The sequence below is a fragment of the Lepisosteus platostomus genome, chromosome 13 (genome assembly GCF_059453375.1).
Source record: "Lepisosteus platostomus isolate fLepPlt1 chromosome 13, fLepPlt1.hap1, whole genome shotgun sequence".
Taxonomy (NCBI): domain Eukaryota; kingdom Metazoa; phylum Chordata; class Actinopteri; order Semionotiformes; family Lepisosteidae; genus Lepisosteus; species Lepisosteus platostomus.
This window is the reverse complement of record NC_142623.1, coordinates 18,049,592-18,057,039: the sequence shown is the minus strand read 5'-3', so window position 1 is coordinate 18,057,039 and position 7,448 is coordinate 18,049,592.

Here is a 7,448-nt window from a genome sequence, read left to right as displayed (position 1 = left end):
ATAAAATTTAGATTTTAAAAGATAACTGGAAAAGCTCTAGCTTGAGTGACCTTGCAAATATGCTGCCTGTTGGAAGCACCTTTTCCTTGGCACTGGGCGCACACTCGTTTCAAACCTTATACAGCCATCAGGAGGGCCAGGGCAGGCTGCTGGAGATCATCAAAGCCTGGGTTGGAGAATAGATGTAAAAAAATCAATCATCCTCTTTGTGAACCATATTAACCCCCAGAGATCATGAGCTGCATATATGCAACAGTACTGTGACATTTCAATAATAATATAATAATAATTGCTTACACTTATATACCGCTTTTCTGGACACTCCACTCAAAGCACTTTACAGGTAATGGGGACTCCCCTCCACCACCACCAATCATCTAATCCATTTGAGAAAGAAAGTACACTTGGGCATCACAGGGTTAAAAGAATAAAGCTATGTTTTTTTACAGAATGCTGCTTAGGGACAATTAACACCCTGTGCTTTTACTGGTAATCCATCTTAAACTGAGGATTGCATTTGTATCATGTTGCACAAATCAAAGATCAGGGTTTATACTGTATTTATTCCTTGTTTGGGAAGGGGAGATTGTGCCTGTACCTTCGTCTGAGGTCATTTAAGACTTTTCACCAGTGAATGGCTATATTACCCTCTGTGTTATGAAAGGGGCTTATGGAAGTAAATCCAAGATCTGCAAGCGGCTGAGGGTTTGGGCAGGGTTTACTTGCAGTGCTGCCTACTGTATCTGCTGTTGGGGCTCAAAGTGCAAAAAGTAAAGCTACACGTCTGGGCTTCTTCAGTCAAAATTCAGAAATCTTTCTAACCAAACCTAAAACTTGTTACAATATTAGCAAATTCTAGTGAATGCTTGTGTTAAATTAGTGATGCCTGTATTATACATATCATTATTTCTCACTAGATCTCAGACCTTTACAGAACAGTGTCTAACTCCATCTCCTTTGAAGTATACTCTCCTCCAAGCCAGGATCTCTGAAAATAAACTGAAAAGGTGGCTTTTCAAATTAAGATGCTTTAACACAGACAATGTCATTGTCTGAATCATACATCTAACTCCTACTTGTCTTTGTGCAAACATGCCAGCAAAGTGTATGTTCTGTCATTATAGTTACGGCTTGTCTTTTATAACAAAAGCCCTGCTGACACTTAGAGTAGGAATGTTGAATGAGAAGAGAAGAGGGGAACGTTTTCATGTCAGAATGACACAAAGCAGTCATCTTGGTGGTTTCCTGTTTGCATTTGCCATCTTCCCTGTTTCTCTCTTCAATTTTAAATGCTGAAAGATGTTATTGGTGTGGTCACAGTGCTGCCAAACACAATACTTTTACATTGACATGATTAAAAATGGTAGAAGGCTAAAAAAGAAAATTTAACCCCCCCCCACACACACACATCCACTAAAGAACAAAGAGCATTCTGAAACTGTATCCTCTGATGTTGCTCATTTTGAATTGTTTTTATGGGACTTTCTCCCATCTTGCAAATTGTAATTTCTTTTTAAGAGCTTTGGAGTGAAATGACTGGTAGAAGATATGTGGGGATTTAATGTGTAATAGGGAAATCGCAGAGTGAATGGGAAAAGGCCTTCAGAAAAGGTCTTTGAATGGGATTGTTGTTATTGTGCAAATAGTTTCAGGGAGAAAGTGAAGTTTGTGATGCTCTGAGCGTTTGTTGATGAGAGTTCAAGCCCTGTTCACCCCCTGGCAGCTGAGCAGAATCGATTGGGATTTTACCTGTTCCAGTACCTGCAAGAAGGAGTATGCCAGGCTAACCTGCATTTTGAAGACTTTTACTGAACGAACATCCCAGTTATTTCAGTATCGCCTCATGCCCTTTGGTGTGTTGACCCAGTCGACTGTGAATTAGGAATGTGATTGACCACAGAAGCTGAACGTGCTTTTGAAACAAGGTATGAATTTCCTGTATTGAAGGATAATTTACATGATGCTTTGCAGTGTTACAATTAAATTACTAAAATTCCACATCCACGCATAACTGTTGGATGAGCGTCTGCTCATTTTGTGCTCATTCATTTCATATTTAGTCACTGATTGAATGTTTCCTGATGGACTGTTTCTAAAGGGTGATGGAACCGATCCAGACACGTGTTTCCGATACCTTGCTGTCTGCAGAGAAAAACCGCCGCATAACTCTTGATTGCGCAGGGCTTAGAGTCCGATTTAATATACATCTTGTTTCCCAATTTAACGTTTGTCTGACGCATTCCCGTTCACTCAGTTTCATTGCATTTCTCATGCTTTGCGATCTTTGTAAATAAAAGCTGGCGAAAGAGCATTACGTCTTCTACAAATAAATGGAACGCATGCTTTTTGCGTGTGTTTGCAGTCGCGTCTCTCCCAAGCATAGATTCTCTTACGTTTTCTCTGTCAGGCTTCACAGCTGTGGAGCATTAAGGCGATCGAGGCTGAAATCGAGATTTTCTTTCGCGCTTTCCCTTCCATCCGATTCTCCTCACTTGCTGGCGCCGCTCACGTTTCCTCTGTCTTCCCCGACGATCCTATAGATGAGCAGGCGCTCCGCGTATCTTAAGAGGCCAGACCTGATCTTGGTTCTCCTCTTTTTTTATATGTGGATTGCTCGTCATTCTGTCTGGCGGGATGGTGGTTTTTCAATACTGTGTTGTGGGGTGGGTTTTCTGTATTATCAAAACCAGTTCTGCAGTACTGGTGTTGTAAAATACACGTGACTTGTGGTTGATACATTGGAAAGGGCCACATACTTTCAGCATTAGACTTTATTAGAAACCTAGGAGGTAAGTAAGGCTGGGCCTTGATGATATTGGAATGGAAGACCTCAAATTTAAAACCATGTTGTTAGTTGTGGAGCTGTTGGTGGACCAGTAGGTGGTGCTCTTCCCCCCTGGGGCAGAATTTCTAAACTGATGCCCTGGTGTGATTAAAGGGAACATTGTGTTTTAAGGAGGTGACATCAGATGAGCCATTAAACAGAGGTGTTGATTATCTGATAATCAAAGATCCTGTATCATCAATGTTCGTTAGAGTAGGAATGTTAACCTTGGTGTCCTAACCAGGGTCCTCTCTGGGCTTGCACAGTCTGGTCTCCCTACATTTACCCCTTCATTCAGTTAGTAAGTAGTAAGGTAATTTTCCACCTCATCAGCTGTGCGGTGGGGCTGTTTGCTCGTAAAGCACCACCCCCCCAGGAAATATGTTTTATTGTTTAATATTGAAATGGAAAAATATTTTATTGTTGAAATATATCTTATTGTTGTGACACCCGAAGTAGGCTCCACAGCTGAAACATTGTGTTTCTTTTCTTCTCTTTTCAGCAAGGAAGAAACCTTGAGGCAGCCACCTGCCTGAAATATTTTACTGTTGGATGAGTACCTCCATCAGTGCTGGTGAAAGGCGCTATATAGTTGCAATTAATTAATTTCAATTGGCTCTGAGCAAGCCATGCATCTGCTTCTTATAGAAAGCACAGATTGTCTGGGTGGAAAACTGAGGTTTTAAGTTCATGAAACGAGGTTTTAATTAACCATATTTTCCTTGTTATGTTAATGAATTAGGACTCCCTGAAGAAGTAGGAAAAGCAAAACATGTTCACATGATTTTAAGCATGTTCACAGTCTGTAACTCTTCTGGGTAGAATTAAACTTACAGAACATCAGGAACTTACAAATTTTATCCTGCTGCCTAAGAATTCTTGGGCCTTTTTCTTCTAAATGGCCATCCGAAAAGCTCTGTTCCCTATTTGTTATAATAAATGCATTTCAGATCAAGAAGTGCTTGGAGAAAATAATGTGCGTTTTCTTGCCAGTTCTTATTCGGCAGATTATTCTGCCAGTGCTGTATTTAACTGATTCATGGAGATCATATTTCATCTGTTATTGCTTCCCCAGTGTCCATGTTTCACAACAAGATAGCTTTCCAATCAAACCTACAGAAGAGAGGTGCTTTTATTTACTTTAAGAGGAGAAATTTCATTTGTCTTGGGGCACAACAGACATGATTTACACTAATGAGCTGGCGTAAACAGGTAGGAATCACTGCTGTTATTGAGCATACAAAATGAGCTCAGAAAATACCTTTCTGTACAAACAGGGGGAGAATGGGAGATTTATTTATAAGTAATGACAGACTTTATTTTTATTTAAAACACTGAGGACCTTTTTTTTGCAGATTCTAGGAGCTAGCATATGGTTTACATTAGGAAAGCGGTAAAGATGTTTGTTGAAAAAACAAAATAAAAATAAATGTTTCCCTCCCGTGGTCCTGCTCATTTTGGGAACAGCGAAATCGGGTTCTGTGAGAATTTTACAAAACAAATATCTTGTTCGAGAACAGAAAGTAATGTGGGTATGATTGTGAATCAGTCCATAACCCCAATTTGAAAAAGAATAGAGTAATTCTTTTAAGTAATGTCTGCAGGTTCTAAATGAATTGGGACCTTTTCGTTGGAGGTCTGAAGTTGACCCTGGTGAACACAGTTGTATTTTTCTGTGGTTTTCAATCACTTTGGTATCCGTCTTTATGCAGAAACATGTTTTTTTCATTTGAATTTTGGCTATTTTGTTTTAAGCTGCCAGTAAAGACTTATAACAATCCTTATCCTTTCATAAAACAGTATTTTGGAATACAAAAGCCTCCCTTTGGCCATTTGATAAAAGTGCAGAGAGAAAGCAGTGATGTTAATGGTGAGGAACGCCTGGGTACGAGTCAGTTAGATTTGACTGGTACTGTAAATGTGATGGATTAACTATTAGCCACTGTGTACATTGGCTGCACATCCATCATTTACATTGCATTGCCACGGTCAGGGTTTTGAAGATTGCGATCACTGTAAAAATAAAGATTGCTAGTGTCTCGCCCAGACCACATTGTAAATAATAACAGTTTGAGTTGTTATGATAATGGAAAACACGAGTGTCGGTGATGCCTATTGTATACAGTTCCTGATTGTGTTCAAGATGTCTAACACTTGAGCAGTGCAGTGTCTGTCTTCATGTCTTTTGAAGCACATGCTCCTCCAAGCCACGGTTTGTGTTGAAATGCACTTATAACACACATTAGAGCAAATAGCCATATGTTTTCTGAGGGATGCCCATACAGGTCTGCAATATCAATATATACACAAAGGTGCTTCTGTATGTGAAATTCATGTCTAAAATAGTGAATACCAAAATGCAATTTTTTTTTCTTCTGCTGCGTTTCTACAGTAAACACTATTGTGTGATTGTGATCTAGCCTGGCAGTTTTCAAGGTAAGCCATTGGGTTAAGTATTTCCACAGACGAATGTCAAAGGTTTGCTTACAATGTGCTTACTGTGATCAGCAGTTTCGCTACCACCCAGTGGTCTCTCCCTCCTTCTGTACAAAAGACTGTACTTTCCAACTAAATGAAAATGGCATGCATGCAAACTCAAGCCATTATAGGAATATACACCAGTCATCCTACAGCCAATATATAATCTAACTCATCACATCTACCAATCAAAACTGACTTACAGTAACTGTCAGGTGGTCCTTGTTATTGGCATGATTTCGTCCTCTTTGTACAGCCATAAAGCTAAAAGGCTGTTTTTTTATTACAAAATATACTGTACTGTAGATCTCTCAGGCATAACCATTATCTTTAAACAGTATGGCTAACATTTCACAGACTTGTATGGTATCTGCATAGAGTAGAATAAGAGATGAGTGAAAAACAGAACAATGCAAGATATCCAAGACATTTCCACATTAATGTATTCTTAAATGCTGGAAACATATTGAAAGCAATAATATTGTGTATTTTTCTGAATGTGTTATACATTAACAGAACATTTATTTGTATGTTGAATAACCTGGTAGGACATAATCCTTACTAATGATAAGGTGTTTAGCTAATTATATTTCGTCCTTGTCATTAATAAAACATTCCTGATTACTTCAGTGTTCATATTTCTTTATTCTATGTTTATTAGGAGCCAGAGGTGGTACTGAGATATGATATGATATAGTGGTTGGTTTATCACTGTCAATATTGTGATAAATGATAAATGTTAGCAGTGTATTTGCTGTTCTTGAATAAGTCATTAATTTATCCTGGTCCAAAAATTGTATTTTTACACACAACATTTGTGTATTTATTATTATTTGTTAGTATTTATTGTGAAACATCTCTCTAAGTCTAATTGGCTGTTTTGGATTCCTTGGGCTGTGTTTCCTCTGTGCTTTTCCAGTCTGGGGTACTGGCTACCATCCAGCTCCTATAGAGCAGGTTTATTTTCTTATGAAGTGAAGCAAAGCTACAGTAAGCTTGGCACGTGTCAGTTTTCATTTTGAAACATCAGTTGCAAGACTGACGATGATGATGACCCTGATAAGAGAGATGTTTTTAAATATCAAATATCACCTCTTGAAAAATGAAATATGTAGGTATGGGTAGGATAGTAGGATTTGGTTTCCTTTCAGTTTTTTGGTGCTTTGAGCCTTGGTTTTGAAAAAAGAACCCAGTTCACACAAAAGATCATAAGATTGTGTTTAGGCTATGTGAGACAAAATGGTTTAAGCAAGGTTTTTAAAATCTAGTGTGTTATGTTGGTACAAAATTCTCTAGATGAACATGAGTGTTGCAGTAGTATTGTGTTATTATTGTATTTTGGTTTGGTTTGACTTCATAGAGTTAGTGCATTTGTGTTGCCACAGTGCTTCTGCACAAAGCTGCAAACGTTTTATGATGATGCCAATTCTGACCTACAGGTGGGACTCTTTCAAAATGGGATTTGCAGGAGTGTTGTGCCAGGTCTGAGGGAAGCTAGCACATCTCGCTTAATTTACACCCTTGATCGGCAAATCCTATTGGCATGAGTTTCCCCTGGGTGCTCCAGTTTCCTCTCACAGTCCAAAGATGTACTGGTAGGTTAATTGAGTTCTGGGAAAACTGGCCCTTGAATGTGTGTGTATGTTTGTGCCTATGTGTGCCCTGCAATGGACTGGCATCCCGTCCAGGGTGCAGCCCGCCTTGCGCCTGTTCTTTGCCAGGACAGGCTCCAGCCCCCTTATGACCCTGCATTGGATAAAAGCGATTAGAAAATTGATGTATCAGCAAAAAAAAGCAGCATGCTGTCTGAGAGCAGAAGTGATCTGTAAATAGGTTCCTTCTGCTTCGCAAGATACACCAACATTTAAGCAGGGATCTATTTTCAGCGTATTGACGTCTGGGCTACAGGATTCCGTGAAACTAGATGAAGGGCTGCAGGATTAAAATGGAAAGACTGAGGTGCAAGCAATGATATTTATTTATTTTGGTGTGGTGACAGCTGTAAGAGCTTCTCAAGACTTTGTTTTGAACTTTAACCTTTCTCGTTTGCTATGGTTTGGCACAGTGCACCTACCCGATTCTTCCTGGCGCGGAGCCTGAACCACTTCCAGATCAATGCCCAGAGTGGTGCTCCTGGCAGGGTTTC